The sequence below is a fragment of the Oryzias latipes genome, chromosome 24 (assembly GCF_053564925.1).
Source record: "Oryzias latipes strain Hd-rR chromosome 24, Olatipes_Hd-rR_3.1".
Taxonomy (NCBI): domain Eukaryota; kingdom Metazoa; phylum Chordata; class Actinopteri; order Beloniformes; family Adrianichthyidae; genus Oryzias; species Oryzias latipes.
The window spans coordinates 1,182,544-1,202,746 of NC_136260.1; the positions used below are offsets into that span (position 1 = coordinate 1,182,544).

General features: G+C 41.2%; 2 long non-coding RNA genes across 2 annotated transcripts in view; both read right to left on the reverse strand.

Annotated features, from left to right (window-relative positions):
• The window catches only part of LOC144990184 (uncharacterized), a 572,443-nt gene that overhangs the window by 85,253 nt on the left and 466,987 nt on the right, over window positions 1-20,203 (reverse strand). The window lies entirely within an intron of this gene.
• On the reverse strand, window positions 281-2,078 carry LOC144990181 (uncharacterized). The gene is made up of 3 exons (XR_013654169.1): window positions 2,013-2,078; window positions 1,119-1,214; window positions 281-624 (listed from the first exon to the last, which is right to left on the reverse strand). It is a non-coding gene; the product is annotated as an uncharacterized LOC144990181 (long non-coding RNA).

Below are 20,203 nucleotides of genomic sequence, written 5' to 3' on the forward strand. Positions count from 1 at the left end.
TGTAGCATTGAAAATATCTAAAATTCTTCAGCTTAAAATGTTTCTACTTGAAATGTATTCTAAACAGAGGTATTGATACTGCCCCACTACAAGATTTAAAAGCTAACATTGATAAAAACCAACAAACATGAAAGCCACACAATAGCAATTGCTTAATACACTTTTTTTAATTGCTCTTTAAAAAAAAAAGCACAAATATCAAGAGGATTAAGAAGCAATCAGTGAAATAAAACTCCATTATAAGAGTGCTACACAACATAACACAACAAAAAGTGTTGGTTTTGTATTGTACGGCAGAAAAAGCAAATGATCACAACAAAACACATTAGTTACATAACCCTTAAACCAACAAATAGTCCATTCTGGGAGACTCACTCAACGAAGCATTCTTCAGCGTCAATAAATGTTTCAGTGGTTTGCTGTCCTCACGGCTCATGACACAGTCTGAATAAATGTGAAGGCAAGTTCAAGTTTTTTGGGGTGCTGTAGGTCCAGAGCATAGATGTCCCCGAAGAGTAGAAGAGATTAGTCAGCCGGATCTGTGGGACCACTGACGGCAGCATCAGGAGCGTCACCACGACAACTGAGAGGAGAACCACAGCAGTGTCTGTGAGGTCTGGTATTCTGGAAAATACAAAACATAAAACACAGATGAGTTCAGACCCTCAAAGATATTCATCACACTAATGTCCAAAACTGACATTCCTGCCACCTGTCAATGTGAATCTTTTCATGCTAACATTCTGTTAGCTTTTAATCAACTGGCTGTGATACTTTAAGGACCAACTCCAATTAAAATTGTGTTTTAAAAGGTTCTTTAGCATTTTTCTGAAAAGTGAGGACATTTATAAAATAATTTAAGACTAAAGCTTCATTTTTCTTTATTCATATAATGATGGATCAGGAGCAGAAAAGGTAAACGAAAAGGTTCCTGCTCCCTCCAATCAGCAGTCCCTGATGTTCGCCTTTCATCTTCCGTCTCATTCTTAAAACCATTTAAAAATATTACTCAGTTTGCAAACTACAAACAATTGCCTATTTATTATGGCACTCAATAAAATCTCAATCAATATTAAAGGATTAGAGAAAAACATTGACAGGGAGTCATGTGCACTTACAGTACAGGTCTCTAAGAAGTTGGAGGCATCTTCATGCAGATAAACAGGAAGTGCATGGAGGACACGTGCCCGTCTCCTGTTCACATCACGCTGGTCCTAAAAGAATAAAAAGAAATATCCATTACCATTGAAGCAAACGCAGAGCAAACACTTCCAATATGTACTTAAGGAACTTTAAGAAATAATAAAATGATACCTTTTCTAGATGTCTATTTCTAGTAAGAGGACAATGCAGTGTTTATGGCATGATCCACTTCAGGTCAAAGACCCAAGGCAAGTTACACCATGGCTTCTCACTGCTGTTTACAAATGATTTGTTATCCGTTTTTGAATTATGCTCATTAGAAATTCACCTGGAGGTCATAAATCCTAACCAAGCTGGCCAGTTCCTGTCTGTTTTGGTGGACTTTGGCTCAGAAAAAGGCAGCTTTAAGTTCCACAAACATGTAAAAACTGCACAATTTCCTCTAACTGCATCTACTCAACATAAATCCATTTCATATCTTGACAGATGAGTTTTCATGGTTTCAAATGATGGAATGGTGCTAATGGAACATTATTGTATTATTGTAATATATTGTCATGAAGACATGACAATATTCCAAAGTGTCTCCACATACATGGCAGTGGAAACACCTTGGAATAGTGGCTATGTAGTACTGCAGTATTATATGTAGTACTGCATAGTGCTCAAGTAGCAGAACACAACTTGCACCTCCATTCTGTTGTGCCACCTTCAGCCTGCAATTTAAATATGTTTAGTTAAATTGTAAATAATTTCAACTCTATTTCTATTTGGCTAGTTAAAATGTGCATAAATGATTCCATGCTGCCGTATAAACCTAATAATGGTAATAGTTCAGGATGAATATATTAAATAAGTATAAAACTCACCCACTGACGGCTCTTTTCTGGTGAAATGGTGACTTTCTGGTGAACTCTCTGAAGTTCAGTATCTCTGAAAAAGTCCAAAAGAGATTTTTCAATGTTAAAGAAAAATGTTTCAATTATATTCTGATCAAAACATTTATTGCACTACACAAACTATTGCATTTTTTGTTTTTTTAATAGCTCTAGACAAATAACAGGAGACAAGTTACCTCGCTGGTCTTGGCGTCTACCTGGAGGTGAAACACTGAACACTCTTGTAGTTCGGTACCTGAACACAACACGAGCACGTTGATTAATTAATTTTTACAAAAACCTTTCTTATAATAGAGTTCAGTGATTTAAAAAAAAAGCTTAAAGCTGCATTAATAACCCAATGCTTCCATGTAGCCACCAGACTTTTGGCGGTAGCTCCTCCCACACGACCGTTAGAGGCTTTGAGTGACATTTTTGGACATGTGTCCAGCAGAAAACTTTAGCCACTAACAAAAGGCCTCCAACGCGAATTTCACACGCAGATCACGTTTAGCGTGATTGCAGCATAACAGATCATTTCTACCTCTGAAAAAACTCATCACTGTCGTAACTTACGTGCAGAAATGCATACTCGCATGCATACTCGCATTCGGCAAATCCAACATGGCCACCTGAGCTAACTTTGAGAAAACGAAAGACCCTCCCACCAGTACGTGATGACGTCATGACGCTACTTTAGGGATCTTAAAATTTTTGAGTGCTAGATACAAATAAGCTTTAAAATATTGAGCACTGTTAAGTTAAATTTGAAAAAATGTTGATAGAGCTTAATACTTTATAGTTGAATCAACTACAAAAGGACATTTAAGTTGTGTAACCTTAATAGTTATGAGCCAGTACAACTGTCAGGGTTTACAGTGTAGCCAAGATTCATCTAACACACTAGGATTCAGCCATTTTCGACATAAAACAATCTGTTAGCGGAGTAATAGTCCTGGAAGTCTGGTAGGCCTAGTCCTCCTCTATCTTTAGGTTTTTGAATAGTTTGCTTACTGATCGTTGGTGGTTTACCTTCCCAAAGGAATTAAGAAATGATTGAGTCTAATGATTTGAACCAAGTAGTTGGAGGTTTGGAAGGAATGATTGAAAACAGGTAGTTAATTTTGGGGAGAATCGTCATTTTTATGGTTGCAACTGCATTAATCAGCGATATGGGTCGATAGCTGGATGGTGATGTGGGATCTTTCCCAGGTTATAGAAGTAAGATATTTTTGGCAGAGTTCATATTTGGAGGTAGATAATTGTTTTCCTTAATTTCTATTGTCATTCTGAGAAAAATGGGAGCTAAAATTTGCCAAAACTCTTTTTAAAATTATGCAGGTATGTAGTATGTTTAAAATATGTGTAGATTTAACTTTATTTTGGCTTCTTCTAGGGTAAATTACTTCAGTCAGTTTTACCTAATAAAAGGTCAACATAACCATTCATATTAGATGCAAATTGTAACCTCACATTTTTTGGGTAAATTCATAAGGTTGTTTTTTCTTAGGTGCAGGTCACTTCCTTTTGCACATTTCAGTTCTTAATTAAATAATCTTTCTATATGCATTTTTGTTATCATTATCTTATCTGCTGTTGTTTTACTAATTTGTAATCTTTGCTCATTTACTATATCCCCTATTGCATCATTAAATATCCCTCACCAACCTCTATTATTTCACAGAGATTACTTCAGTGGATGTCTTGCAAAGGAATGGTTGTGGGAGTTAAAGAATTTTAGCGAGGTTTGGTGCTTTTTGCTTGCAACATCAAGAAACTAAAAAGGCATGTCTGATAACTCACATTTCAAGGCTACCAGCACAGGGCACTGCTGTGTAATTTCTTGAGTCTTGCATAAATCTCCATCTGGTTTTTCTGTAGCAAACACTGTCATCCAGAGAGCAGCGAACATTTCAAGGCTGATTTCATTCTGCCTCTGAAAGGTCTTTTAGCCATCAATATAGAGGTTACTTGAATAGACTAACCTCAGACGAGAGAGCTACAAAGTCGAACTGAACCTTAGACGCCCTGAATTCACAGGTACTTTTACAATGATGTCTTTGGCATTTATGTGATTTCTGTTAATGGCTTAAAAACAGGAAGCAGTCAGCAGCATGCCTTAGGTTCATTTCAACAGGGACAAATCATCTTCCCAATTAGGTTTTTGTCATTTTAAATATAAAAGACTTACACTGACTGATGACAAAATGTGTGATTTTCCATTAATGAAAAGGAGGAAAAATAAGTATCTAGTGCCAAAGTCAAAGCAGATTTCCATGGCTTTAATTATTTTTATTATTATTTGTGTGAGCATCTTAGACTGGAGCAGAACTGTTCTTTTTATCATAAAATCATGCTCGAGTGTGCACAAACTGTGACAAAGCAATCCAGTATATCCAGCTTTTGAGAGAGTAACCATGCCTCAATATGTCATGCCATGCCTTTTCTTCAGGGCTGTAGTTCTTTTTATAGTACTGTTTATTTTTACATCTTGGAGGTGGAGTGAATAGCTGGAGCAATTGACCATGATTTACTGATTCTAAAGTTTGAGTTGTTGCCACCAGAGTCTAGCTAGTAATTGTTCAAATTTATTAGCAAATCACAAAAGCATTGCTATGTATAAATGCTCATTGATACACACCACCTATCCATGGAAATGATGGTATAAGACCCATAATGGAGGTGACCGCTCAAGGTGGCAGAAATAATTTAAAAAAAAATAACTTAAGAATAAACATAAAAACACTGGTGAGAAACAAAAAGAATTGATCAGACGTAACCAAAAACCTGATCTTGTCATTCTTAATATATTAAGGATGAATGACTTAACTGATAATGGGTATGGATTATTTTAAATAAGTAGGTCAGGCTGGGACGGGAGGAAAAACCAAAGTCTAAAAAGAGAACAGGAATCAAGAAAAGAACTGATACTACACAAACCCCTTTAAAACCAAGCATGACTCCCATGACACATTTGCAAGAGCACTCTTTTCTTAAAAGTTTGTTGTATGTGGTTTCCCTTTATTACTGCTACTGAGCGAAGCCACCAGAAAACTATCAAACACATAAACACAGGACTCTCCAACACAGAAAATTGAGACAGGTATTTTAAGAAAATGTACATATCTTTATTGGTACCAAAATAAAATTTTAAAAGGCCAATGATAAAAATGAAAAAACAAAAAACAGACAAGACAAGGACAATGAGACAGATTGCCATGGCGGTTGTGTCCAAACTACTACCCTAACCCTAGCTTGATGGCAACATCAAGAAGAAGGAACATGAGAAACTGGATGGTTTCTCAAAGAACTGGAGAAAGCATGGAAAGTGGAGGCGACATTGGTCCACGTGGTAATTAGAGCACGCACTTGGGGCAGTAACCCCCAGTGAAACACACACAAAATGGGCTGGGCGTGAACACAGCACACATACAGACAGGAGAGGAAAATAGAGGGTTACCACTCAGCTTACACCAAAAGGGTTGACAGCAAAATGATCTGCTTCTGAAACAAAAGTAGTCCCAAGCTGAAATGTGTCTCCCGACGCCACGCCCTGGCATGTCTTGAAAGGGCTGACACCCTTCCGTTATCCAGTGTGGGGAAACACTCTGGGCTCCGGTGGTGTATGGTGCATCAGGGAGACGAGAAGGGAGGCTTGAGCAGATGCTGTAGTTCCCAATCCGACCATGTCACGTCTGTTGGGTGTGTGGATGGACGGCAATCACGGCGGGAGCTAAACTCAGCCCCTCAGGCAGTGGTCGAGGTGATTGGGATAAACTATAGCGAAGACTGAGAGCCAGACCTTCTAAGATAAGCTAAGAAAGATCCTTTTTCCGCTGAGGAGGAAACACCTCACCATCGGGTCCCGAGCTGTGGTCGCCGTGGACAAATTGTGCAAGATCTATTTATTTGTCAATAACCAATGTGCAGCATCAGTACAAGAAGAAACACAGCAAGGTCTGAACAAAAAATCAAATAAGTAAGACATTTAGTGTACACAAGATGTTAAGTCAGTAGAAGCTTGGTGTTGGTGTGCACAAATGCAAAGTCCAGTTCACGGTGTGCTCAGATGAGAAGATGGGAGAGGAGGGGGGTAGATGGTGGGAGGGAATGTTCAGCAGCCGCACAGCCTTTAAATAAAGGCTGTTATTCAGTCTGGTTGTTCTAGCCTCGATGGACCTGTACCTTCACCCTGAGGGCAGCATTTGAAAGAGATGGTGGGTCACAGCCTTCGGGCCCCGCCTCCTCTCCTGTGGCTCTCCTTGAGTGGCACTCAGCTGTCTGCAGTTAGGCTAATTTGTTTGTACACTTTAAGTCTGTCTGTTTATGCCTTCTATGTCGGAGTGTTGTCTTTGTTTGGTCTGTATCATGTTGGTTCCAAGTCCTGTTATGTTGTGGAGTTTTTTCCCACCCACTGTGGTGTTTTTTGTTATTAAAAGATCTCTGGATCTTCCCTCAACCTTGGAGTCTGGTCCTGCATTTGGGTCATCCTGATATACCATAACATGGTGGGCTGGATGGTGCTGGTCACGCAGGATGTTGTGGACTCTCTTTAGACAGCTGGTGGTGTTGAGGCTGCTCATCTCTGGGAGAGTGGTCCCGATAATTTTCCCTGTTGTTTTCATCACCCGTTGGAGTCTCTGCTGATCAGGCTTTGTGCAGCTGTAAAACCACACTAGAAAACCAAATGTCAAAACACTGCCGATGGCACAGTTGTAAAAGTTCACCATCAGCTGCCTGGAGATTTTAGCAGTCTTTAGTTTCCTCAGGTAGTACAGGAGCTGTTGGATCTTACCCACCACTGAGGCAGTATGTGGATTCCAAGATAGGTCCTCAGTCATAGTGACCCCCAGAAATTGAAAACTAGTCACCCTCTCCACCTTTTCTATGCCAATGGAAAGTGGCTGATGGTGTTTACTGCATCTCCAGAAGTCAACAATAATTTCCTTGGTCTTTGTGATGTTTAGGATGAGGTGGTTATTGTTGCACTATGATACCAACTGTTGCACTTCTAACCCTGTAGTCCGTTTCATTATGGTCGTTGATGAGTCCAAGCACTGTGGTGTCGTCAGCAAATTTAACGAAGAAGTTGGATGAAGATGATGAGCAGCAGTCATGAGTGAACAGAGAGTAGAATAAAGAGCTCAGCACACACCCTTGGGGGGGCCCTGTATTGATTAAAACAGTGGATGATGTGAACTTTCCCGCTCTAACACTCTGTTTGCGGTTGGTCAAAAAATCTGTAGTCCAGTTGCACAGTGCAGTGTTGAGTCTAAGGTGGTGTTGCTTGGCTCGAAGCTTAAATGGCAGTAAAAGCTGAGCTGTAGTCCACAAAAAGAAGCAGTGGATAGGTGTTCTTATTCTCCAGTAACCTATGGAGAACAATGGCGATGCGATCCTCAGTTGACCTGTTCTTCTTGTAAGCAAATTGATATGTGTCAAGTGTTGGTGGTATTTCAGCTTTGATGTGTTAGATGACCAGTTTTTCTAGGCAATCTGCGGGGATGGAAGTGAGTTCCACGGGTCTGTAGTCATTTAGACACGTGACCTTCGATTGCTTAGGATGGGGATTATTGTAGAAGATTTGAAGCTGGTGGTGACCCATGCTGTGGAGAGTGACTAGTTGATGTTTTGCAAAACACACCTCACCTTGTGTGTGCTCAGGACTGGGAGAGTGTCGGTAGTATGCAGGGGAAGGGGGCAGGATAGGATCTGTATTTCTTCTGTCAAAATGGGCATAGAAGAGGTTTAAGTCCTCAGCCAGTGTAGGGGAGTCCACTGGGGGTGGTGGTGATTTCCTCTAATAGTCCGTGATTGCCCTTATCCCCTGCCAGACCTCTTTGGGGTTTGTGGTGGAGTCAAAGCTGTCTTCAATGCACCTTTTGTATTGCTGTTTTGCAGTGTTGATGCCTTTCCTTTAAGTAGTCCTGGCTTTGCTGTATGATTCCTCATCCCCAGCTTTTTTGTGCGCAGTTCCTCGTTCGAATCAGTTGTTGCACTCTGTATTTCATCCAAGGTTGTAAAATTTGGAAAGCGACTGTCTCCAGTTTGTTACTTTATCACGCAGAAACAGATGTAATCCAAAAAACAGGGGAGGTATAATTATCCAGAGTCCCACGGGTGACCGTGCTCTGCTCTCTGAATACATCCCAATCTGTGTGGTGGAAACAGTCCAGAAGCATAGGGACAGCATCATGTTGCCATGTTCTCACTGTTTTTATCTTCTTTACCCTTTTAATTGTCCTAGGTGAGGATAAACCTAGGCTTTGTATGCTTTTGCCATGTTAGAGTACACCTGGTCCAGTGTCTTGTCTCCTCTGGAAGCACATTAGCCCACTAGCGCGTCTGGGATCGTGCTGTCCAGCCACATTTCCGAGAGAATCATGCAGCAGCAGTTGTTAAGAGTCCTTTGTGTAGCCGTCAGCAGTCGTATCTCATCCATCTTTTTCTGGATTGATCGCAAATTGAAGAGAAACAAGGTAGGAAGCGGCGGTTTAAACGGGTTAGCCTTTAGCCGAACCCCTATGCCAACTCTCTTGCCTCTCTTCTGTCTGCGCTCGCAGTGTCTCCTTCTCCGGCCTTCTGCTGTGAGTATACCGGGGGATGGTCTGGCGATCTCCGGGGGTATGAGGTCCACGGTTAACAAGATGATGTTCTCTGGTGTTTAGTTGTAGGAGTTCCGTATGACAGTACTGAAGTGATAGTGTTCTTGATATGTGCAAAAAAATGCACATCACCAGTGTTGAAGTGCAAAAAAAGAGTGACTGTGTGAGCTCCGGGCCGCTGCATCTGTGCGCGCCGCCATCTTGTTTCAGAACTACAGTTCAGTGGCCAGGAGAGAACGGATGTAACACATGTTACTCCCCTCATACATAACCACAAGTAGAACTAATGTTTTTTTTTCTGGCTTTGGGGGCCCCTGTGGTGGTCCTGCTGGCCCTGGCCTGGGTGGCGGGTGTGATCGACCGGCAGGCGGTTGTTCTCTATCTCCTACCGTGTGGGTGTTGAGGGGGGTCCTGGCTGCCGCTGCTGCTGCGGCAGGGGTCTTGGTGTGGGGATCACTGGGCACTCTCCCTCCTTCCTTTCCTTCCTTTTACATTACATTATCCACCCCAGAAGAACATAAACACTCACTCGAGCACAGGTGTTATCTGAGCTTTGCACAAATAGTTGCAAGACTGAATTAAATGTTTCAATCACAATCAAGCCGGAAATACAGCTCAATTCAATTCAATTCAATTTTATTTGTATAGCCCAAATTCACAACAACAGTCGTCTCGATGGGCTTTGTATCTGTAATTGAAAAAGATAAACATAAAATCAAAAGGATCATAAATACATACAATCCAATAGGAAAATACTAAATTGAACTAAGAAACTGACTAAGCTAAACTGGACATCCCTGCCCTTAGACCCCTCTTTGCAGTAAGGAAAAACCCATAAAAAAACCTCAGGGGTGTCTACATGAAGGAGGGATCCTCTCCCCACTCCCACAGGTGACTCCTCCAGTTGCTCCTATGGTTTCAGAAACTTCTATGAACCTCCACTGAGGTTCTATTTACCCTGAAGGGTCGTCGTGCTGACAATTTTGCAATTTTAAACACAATCCCTTCATTTCATGGGCTTGTAAGTAATTGCACAAATGAAAAAACTGGAAACAAAATGGTCATTACAAATATTTGGTTGAAAACTCTTTGTTGGCAATGAGCCTGAAGTCTTGAACTCATGGACATCACCAGATGCTGGGTTTTCTCCTTCTGAATGCTCTGCCAGGCCTTTACTGCAGCGGCTTTCAGTTGCTGTTTGTTTTTGGGCCTTTCTGTCTGAAGTTTAGTCTTCAACAAGTGAAATGAGGCTCAATTGGGTTAAGATATGGTGAGTGACTTGGCCATTCAAGAATATTTCACTTATTTGCTTTAATAAACTCCTGAGTTGCTTTTTGCTGTATGTTTTGGGTCGTTGTCCATCTGTATTATGAAACGCCGTCCAATCAGTTTGGCTGCATTCACCTGGATCTGCGTAGACAGTTTGTCTCTGAACACCTCAGAATTAATTGGGCTGCGTCTGTCCTGTGTCACGTCATCAATAAACACTAGTGTCCCAGTGCCACTAGCAGCCATGCTAGGCCAACTCCAGGCCTTTTATCTGCTTCACTCATAATGACATAACAAGGGAATTGCCCACACCTGCCCATGCAATAGCATGGAAGTCAATTGTCCAATTACTTACAAGCTCATGAAATGAAGGGATTGTTTTAAAAAATGCTTTGGTTTTTCACATTTTTATGCAATCTTTTTGTTCAACCCATGGAATAAATGCTGAAAGTCTGCACTTCAATGACATCTGAGTTGTTTTATTTAAAATTTATTGTGGTAAATATACAGTGTCTCTGTCCAAATATTTATGGTCCAGACTGTACATTTTTAAGCACTTTGAGCAGCTAGTCAGAGCGAATATAAATCCAATCCATTATTATTATGGCCCGCAGCAGCAGTCACTGACCACAAGGACCGTATTGTTTTCGCAGTTGGAATGATTTCCGCGCCTTTTAGCAAAAATGTGACTCCCACCGCATCCTCAAAAAGTCCCCAAAATGTGAACACACTTAGGATAAATTGAAAATTAATTTTCCACAAAGTCAATGTCACCCCTCCAAAGACAATGAGATCCCGGCGAGCGATCCCTTAAAAAAATGTATGGGCCGAAAATCGCGTAAGGGTCTGAAAAAAATTATTTCAAAATACAGTTACGAAACCAAAACTCACGTGTTGGGGATAGCCCAAAAAAATTTTGAAACCATTATGGCACGGCCACATGACCTAGGGCTTGGCGGCCATTTTGTGGCAAACCCTGAGAAAACGAAACTTTTGTTTGAGCGATTTTCAGGAAATTTCACAAACTTGCTGCCAGCTCCAGTCTACAAACACCAAGTGTTGTTGACCTTTGACCTTGGGAAAAGGACGCCATCTTGCATTTTGAAAAAAAAAACCTTTAGCTTCAGATACAAACAAAAGCTCGTCCTAGAGATTTTTAGCAATTGTCATAACTTTTCAGGCATCCATAACAAGGTACTGTGGACAAAATATTCAAATTAGAAGTTGTAGATTGTGGACAGTCTGTCAGTGGCGAATTTCTCAACCGTTGCGATCATAGGTAACTCGCACATTTTTGTTTGGAATTTCGTGAAAATGAAATACGAGATTCCCTGGTCCACGCTGCACAAAATGATGTAAGATACGACAAGATCAATGAGGGAAAGCAAAAAACCGTCGCTATAAAATGTGCCGACTCGGCAAAAATGAAAAAATTCATAATTTGTTTCTTTTAAAATTGACAAACGAAACCAATATATCCTTGTTGGCAATATCCAAATGAAGTTTTAAAATCATTACAGGATGGCAACATGACCGACGGTTTCAATTCAATTCAATTTTATTTGTATAGCCCAAAATCACAACAACAGTCGTCTCGATGGGCTTCGAAGTAAAACATGAAATCAAAAGGATCACGAATACAAAGAGTTCAATAGAAAAATACTAAAATGAACTAACAAACTGACTAAGCTATACTGGCATCCCTGCCCTTAGACCCCCCTTCGCGGTAAGGAAAAACTCCCAAAAAAACCGGATTCCGGAAAAAACGAAGAAACCTCAGGGGTGCCCACATGAAGGAGGGATCCTCCCCCTGGACGGACAGGCGATTTACCAGAAATCTTAGAGAAGAATTAACTTATCTAAATCTACAACTACATATATAAAAGTCCAGCAGACGAGCTTCATCCAGCCGTGGTTGTGGGGACAGTCAAAGGCGCGAGTCGAGCCGGAGACAGGAACCACAGCCAGGTGTAGGAGCAGGAGCAGAGGCGAGGTACTCGGTCAGGTACAGAGCAGAGACGAGCCAGAGATGAGCCAGAGGCAGGATCCACAGCCAGGTGTAGGAGCAGGAGCAGAGGCGAGGTAAACGGTCAGGAACAGGAGCACGGATGAGCCAACTGGAGTCTGGAAGCACTCCCACTCCCCAGGAGGGGAGAGGAAAAGAGGGACAATACATGAATCGCACTGCACCAAACAGAGGCATGGAGAACTAAATGATAAATTATGATCAAGAATAGAGGAGAGGAAGGGTAGAAGTAAAAAAAGGAAAGAGGACAGAACCCCAGTGCACCATAGTTACCCCAGCTTCAACTTCTAGCAGCCTTTTAAAAGAAATAGTTATTATTAAGTTTAATTTAAACAAATTAACATTAAGTTAAATAATCTCTGAATACTAACTAGTCTGACAATAAGCCTGTCCAAAGAGGAATGTTTTCAGTCTAGCTTTGAATGTAGAAACTGAGTCGGCCTCTCTTACATGAGCTGGGAGTTTATTCCATAAAACAGGGGCTTGGTGACTAAACGCTCTACCTCCAACCGTACTTTGACTAATTCTAGGAACCACAAGCAGTCCTGCAGGTGAAAAAAGGCAGTTCTGCACGCCTGAGATATGTGAGCCTTAAATGATAAATCCTGGTCAAGTAAAACCCCAAGGTTTCTAACTGTGGAATTGGGGGCTATACTTATGCCATCCAGGGAGACTATCTGAGCAGACAGAGTATCTCTGAGGTTTTTAGGACCAAGTATAATGACCTCAGTTTTTTCTGGGTTCAAGAGGAGGTAATTAATTGTCATCCAGGTCTTGATGTCTCTGATGCAGGCGTTCAGTTTCTCTATCTGGTCATTCTGGTCAGGCTTCATGGATAAATACAACTGCGTATCGTCGGCATAACAATGAAAATTAATGCTGTGTTTCCTGATTATGTTTCCTAGGGGTAGCATATAAAGCGTAAACAGGATGGGTCCCAAGACTGAGCCCTGTGGGACTCCATAGTTGACTCGAGTGCACTGAGAGGAATGGCCATTTACATTAACGAACCGATACCTATCGGACAGATAGGATTTAAACCACTGGAGAGCAGATCCTCTGATCCCTATGTCCTGCTCTAATCTATGGAGTAAAATACCGTGGTCGATAGTGTCAAAGGCTGCACTGAGGTCCAACAGGACCAGAATAGAAAGTAGTCCCTTTTCTGAGGCCAATAACAAGTCATTAGAGACTCTAACTAGTGCAGTTTCCGTACTGTGGTGAGGTCTAAACCCCGACTGAAAGTCTTCAAAGTGGCTGTTGTCCTGTAGGTGGCAGTAAAGCTGCTTAACTACAACTCTTTCTAGGATTTTAGAAATAAAGGGCAGGTTTGATATCGGTCTATAGTTGGCCAAGATGCTAGGATCCAAACTGGGCTTTTTCAGAAGAGGTTTAACAACGGCATATTTAAAAGACTGTGTTACGTAACCCGTTTCCAGAGAGGCATTTATCATTGTTAATATGGGATCATTAATTAGGGGAAAAGTTTCTTTAAAAAGTCTAGTGGGAATTAGGTCTAACAGACACGTTGAGGATTTGGAGGACGTAATAATTGATGTTATTTCCGCTTGATCCACAGCAGTGAAGCAGTCTAATGTTACAGAGGTTTCTATGGATGCCTCCATTTCTACCGCTTCAGCCTGTTCTGGGCTGATAGTAGGAATAACTTGATTTAACTTATGTCTAATATTTGAGATTTTACTATCAAAAAATGTAAGAAAATCATCAGAGCTGAGAGAAACAGGAACATGTGGTTCTACTGAGCTCTGACTGCGAGTTAATTTAGCTATAGTGCTAAAAAGAAATCTTGGATTATTTCCATTCTCTGATATTAAGGTTGAATAGTACTGGCTTCTAGCTCTACGCAGAGCTTTTTTATAATTTAATAGGCTATGTTTCCAGATATCCAGAGACTGCTCTGAACCGGAGCGGCGCCATTCTCTTTCCAACTTACGGGTTTCTTGTTTAAGAGAACGAGTTTCAGCATTAAACCACGGTGCTACTCGGTTTTGTCTGACGAACTTAGGTTTCAAGGGGGCAACAACATCGAGTGTACTCCTGAGGGCTTGTAAGGCATCATTAACAAAGTGGTCATTTATATTAGGACTGATACTATGGGAGCTGGTCTCAGAGTATTTTCTCAGAATATCACTAAGTACTGGCTGAACTGTGTGTTTGAACTCAGACACAGAACGGTCAGTTAAGGTTCTTCTAAGCTGTTTCTTATTCACTGGTGCAGAAGGATGTTCCAGTGTAAGTTGGAAGGTAATCATAAAGTGATCAGAAATGATGGGGTTAAGAGGAAGGACACTCAGCTGGCTGATCTCTATCCCATGGGTTAGAACAAGGTCCAGGGTGTGCTTATGACATTCACACTTTGGGTGAAACCAACATCATCTAATAAAGCTGCAAAAGCCTTTCCTAGGCAGTCACTGGGGTCATCAACGTGAATATTAAAATCCCCTAATATTATAGTTTGATCAGAATCTAAGACAATAGTCGATAGGAAGTCGGAAAACTCAGTTAAAAATTCTGAATAGGTTTGGCGACCATTTTTTGCCAAATTCTGCGATTTCGACATTTTCACATTTAAACATGGTATGGGAAAAATGAACTGTTTTTCGAACAACTTTCACAAAATGTCCCGCCCATGTCGCTAGCGTAAGTCCACAACCACTTCTGGAGTTCCTTTGACTTCGGAAAAAAAGGCATCCAATTTGAATTTTTAAAAAAAGTACATTTAATATCAGAAACAAACGTAAACTTGTCGCCTGGATTTTATCGATTATCTTGGAACCTTTTGGGCATCAATAGCAAGCTACTATGGAAAAAATGTTGCAGTTGTAGATTTTGAATGGTGTGCGTGTGGCGAGCTAGCAAAAGTGATGTATTGTTATAACTCTTTGGAGTTTCAATGGAAAACTGTGAAAAACTGTGTGCATCCATATCTGGAACTGAACATATTGAAACACACTGGATATGGCCATATAAGGAATGAGGGCGTGGTTATCAAAAAACCTCTGTTGGTAAGGACATCAAAGCGTTTACTTTTTTCGTTTCGTCTGAAACTGACGTCGATCTGTTCATCATCCCCAGGCGACCAAAACAAAATGGTTGCCACAAGCACCTTTTGCCACATTAGCATATTACTAGTATGTTAAGCATAGTTTTTTATTTTTTCTTTATTTTTATTTTTTTACTTGTCCTGTCCAACAGCTGGGCAGACAGATGAGAGCTCAAGGCCTCTTGTGTTGGACATATTTTATTTTAACAACAGGGGTTGTGAATCTTCTGACAAACCAGAGGTATGCCTGAATAGGTATGCCTGAATAGAGAAAATGCATTAAAAAAAAAGAATAGAAAAAATGCATAAATTAGCCACATAATTGAATAAGCCTCAGGGTTGAAAGTGTGTGACAAAAGTAGCGGCTTATAACCTGGAAATTACGGTACATCAGCAGATTTGGAACACCTGAACACTGTTTTTGTGGTGGGGCCAGTTTCTTTTTTTATACTAGGTCTGGCCTTTGTGTGAGTGCCCCCCCCCCCCCCCCCCACTCACACCAAGGGTTCTACATGTCCAAGGTGCAATCAAAACTGACAGGGGAGGGGCCTATGTCAGTTTTGGGGCAACCATGGGCATGGGGTGATTGCCACGAAGCCCCCCACCCCAGAAGCACATCGCAGGCTGACGAACCCCCACCCCAATCACCCTTATTAGTGGTTGTGTAAGGAAAAGAGGCTGGGTCGGGGACAACTTGCAGACTCTTTTCCTTACACAACCACTTATTGGGGTGATTAGTGAAGTAACCGTCCTTCATACCCCATAGCGTTGGGCCCCAGTTTACCTAGCCCAGGGGGCCCCATAGCAAGAGGCGCAGATCCCCCAGGCCTAACACCCCACACAAAAAAGAGAGGAGCCAAGAAATATCCAGCACCAGGGGAAAGGCCAGGTCCCCGCAGCAGAGGGATGCTCCTGCGAGAGCTCTTGTCGGGCTCTGACAGGACAGAGGCAGCCTGACCAGTAAGGGCCCCCACCGATTGCCTCAGCGGAGATCCCAACCCAATAAACCTCCAAGGACCCCCCCACACACACCCCAGACAGCAATTAGCTCCCTAAGAGTGAGAAGAGAACCTGGTTCAAATCCCAACTGGGACTTTTCTATCTGAAGATTGCATGTTCTCCCCCTACAGGTATGGATTTTTTTTCTCACTTCCTGCCACAGTTCAACAACATGTTTGAAATTTTAAGTCCTGTCTGCAAATTGCTCCTGTGTGAGTGTGACTCCATGATAAACTGGAAACTGATTGGAATGTACTCTACTTTTGAAAAGTAGCTAAGTTGGCCCCAGCAATCATGTGACCCTTAAAGGTTTTCAGCGTGTTGTGATGATAACCAAGAATGGATGTAAAATTCCGCTATTTAATTTTTTAAATAGAATATGTTTAAAAAATACATCTAATAGACATCTAAAAATATCCCAAGATTAGATGTCTGTATAGGAGACCTCTATATGTACAAATGTTTCAGGAACAGTATTGGTAGACATCTAATAGAGAAACATAAAAAGAGTTGCCTAAGATGTCTAGGACACATCTACAATAGATGTATATTAGTTATCTAATGGCCATCTTTTGCCTGGTATGAAGGCTCTGGCAGCAAAGCCATGACCTTTATTTAATGTTGTATTCATTTTTAGGACATTTCATATTCAAGGGGAAAAAAACATCAAGACATTTTAGGATTTTTTTCAGGTTTGATTTTTTTAATCCCTGATGTAGCACAGCCTCACCCAGACTCTGCCTAGAGTAGCCCGTAGGAATATTCAGTTTGGCTTTATTTATCTTTTTTGACATTTGAATTGTTCAGATTAAAGCAATGTTCCTAAAATTCTGAGAAGTCCTTGGCCACAGCTAAATGGTAACACAAAACCAAAATAATCATAAGTTAACGTTCAAAAATAATTATTGTTTACATATTACCCTAAGATTAACTTGTTAAATTAGTAAAAAATTACTTGGGTCTGATTTATTATTTTCATTCCCTAATATTTTGAAACATAGCCCCATTATTGTTTCCTAAAACATGTTAGTGCACAGCCTTGCAAGCAATCATTCTCTGCTCTGGAGAATACAACTCTTCACTTTGTTTTCATTTGCCTCTGTTAATGCTCAGGAAACAATATAACCCCCCCCCCCATTTGAATAATTCAAGTTGAGTGCTGTGTGTATGTAGGGATTTGAGTGGGGTTTTTGGGAGTGGGGGGGGCAACTAACTGGCACTACATTAGTTTGAACAGACGGACAAGTGGGATTGTCTTGATCCCAGAGGATCAGGAGGAAACGCTCTCAGATTGGAGCACTGCTAATTAGACATGAGGGGTTTAATAAGTGGGTGTATAATTGCACTTTGGATTCAGCCCAAAAATGTATTCCTGTGAGCCACTTGTTAAAGTAACAGTCTTTTAAAGGCAGAGAAAGCTGTAATTCCAGATGGGGGTGCTGCGCATTTGGATATCAGTGGGGGAACATGGTGTTGCTGTGTAACCTGCGCAAAGGAAATAAAAGCAATACTATTCATTTGCCACAATTAGGTTAGCTTTTGTTACTTACAACTAAAAACTTCAACATACTTCCTACGTATCTAATCCTCATGCTATCCTAGGCACTTTAACATATGGAGTTGGGTCATCTAGAGACACAAGACAGTGCTCTGAACCTTTTTTCTTCAAGGATTTTTGATGTTCACTGGTGTCCATGGATTACATGAAATCCTTTTCACCTTTATCCACCTTTGTCATGGTAGGGATTACGTCAATGTCAGGGTGGGTCATAGGACAGCACAAGGCTTAAGTCTTTTCAGAGTTTGTCCATGTTTGCTTTTTGTTAGTTTTCACTGTAAATTCCCTAAATGTCACATAACCAGTTTAGATTTTAAGTAATTAAAATGCATTTATCACCGTATTGGGAACTTTACAGAGTTGTTCTATTGATAAGTGGTCTTGGGCTTTGTTAATTCATCTGTTTTGATGGCAGGCCTCTTAGTGCACTAGGTAGGTAATAAATAAAAAAAACTTAGCACAAAACACGCTTTATGTTTGTGATGCAAATAGATCTGCATGGAGGAATCAGTCCAAAATACCAGCAACAGTTTGTAAAAACCTTGTGAAGGTTTACAGAAAAAGTTTGACCACTATCGTTGCCAACAAAGGGTATAAAACAAGATATTTACCAAATACTTATTTTCCACCATAATGTACAAATAAATTCTTTAAAAATAAGACAATGTGCTTTGCTGGATTGTTTTTCTCATTTTGATTCTCATAGTTGAGTTATACATATGATGAAAATTACAGGTTTCTCATCTTTTTAGGTGGTATAATTTGCACAATTAGTGGCTAAATAAATACTTTTTTGTCCCACTGTACTTACACTACCAACAAGTTAGAAATATTTTGAAAAATTTGTATTGGCATACCAAACTCATTTTGCTCATTTTATGTTTTCCACATATTGGTCTCACTGCATCTTACTTATTAGGACCTCAAAAATCAATCTGGCATCAATTTCAACATTCTGTGTGTATAAAAAGCTGATTTACCACCCCATCACAGAAGATGGAATCATGTGGATCCAATAATACACATTAAAGACACCCAAAGGAGGAGGAGAGAGGGAGGCACAGCCAGGCAATCCAAATGAAGTGATGCTTTACTCCAAAATAAAGAGAATCTAAATAGTCCATGCTCCACACTGACTGGACAGTCACAGGTACTGGAGGCTTTCTGGCACTGATCAGTTAGGCAGTACTTTCTATAAAGGCTGCAGTTTAGTTAAATAAATTGAAGACTCATTATCAAACAGTCTTGTTCACTGTTGAGTGCCTTGCAACCCTGGATGGTCCAGATGGATGGAGTAGTGGGTGGTTGGTGGATGGCCACCATGTCCCAACAAGGGTGCGACATCAGCAAGGAGGAGGCAGAGTCATACTTTGGGAGAGAGCTGGTGAGCCCCATTAAGGGTTCCTGAAGGTGTGAAAATGACCTCTGAAAGGTATGTGGATTTTCTGATTGACCACTTCCTTTCATGATACAAAAAGAACTGTGCTTTCCGTAACAAAATCCCCTTTATGCATGACAATGGGCCATCACTTCACCCTCCCTGCCTCCATTGTGGCTCCACTGGTGTGTGAATGCATATAAATGTCCCGGTGATGGTCAGAAGGACCCTAGGCACAAACTGGCACCTGGGCCTCTGTCATCACCAAGTAGGAATGAGGAGTGAATGAATAATGGACACATTGTAAGCGCTTTGAGCACCTGAAAAGTTGTTAAATGTTCAGCGCACTGTCTATTGGGTCTATATAACCCAACTCCCAATGTTAAAGTGCATAGGATAGCACAAGGGTTAAGAGGGCTGCAATACTACTGTAGTTCCTGATGAAGCGACGATAGAAGTTAGCGAACCCCAGAAACTGCTGAAGTTTTTAGGATTTACTGGGGGTTCCCAGTTAACGACTGCCGTGATCTTAGAGGGATCGGATCAGATAAAGCCAGCCTCGATGATGCAACCCAGAAATTGTGCAGTGGAAATATGAAATTTGCACTTTTCAAATTTGACAAAAAGGTGGTTCTCCAAAAGTCTTTCTAGTACCTGACGTGCGTGGTTCTTGTGTTGCGTAAGGTTCTGGGAGTAAATAAGTATATCGTCTGGATAAACAAAAACAAAACGATAGAGAAAGTCTCTGAGAACGTCGTTAACCATTCTCTGAAAAACAGCGGGAGCGTTGGTAAGATTGAAGGCCGTTTTCCACTCATCACCTTCCTTTATACGAACGAGATGGTAGGCTTTGCGTAGGTCCAGTTTAGAGAAGATGTGAGCCTCCTGGACAGAATCGAACACAGAACGTATGAGAGGGAGTGAATACTTGTCCTTAATGGTAATTTGATTTAACTCATGGTAGTCGATACATGGGCGTAAGGATTTGTCTTTCTCCACAAAAAAGAAGCCGGCTCCCCCTCCCGGTGAGGAGGACGGACGAATGTGTCCCATGGATAAGGCCTCCTGAATGTAGCTCTCCATGGCTGCTCTCTCTGGGCCAGATAGATTGAATAATCTTCCCTTAGGAAGAATAGCACCACTGAAAAGATTTATGGAGCAATCATAAGGACGATGAGGAGGTAAAGCGCTGGCTTTAACCTGGCAAAAACAGACTTTAGGTCGTGGTAACAGGAAGGAATTTTGGACAGGTGAACCTCTTCAGAGATACTGGGGACTGGAGA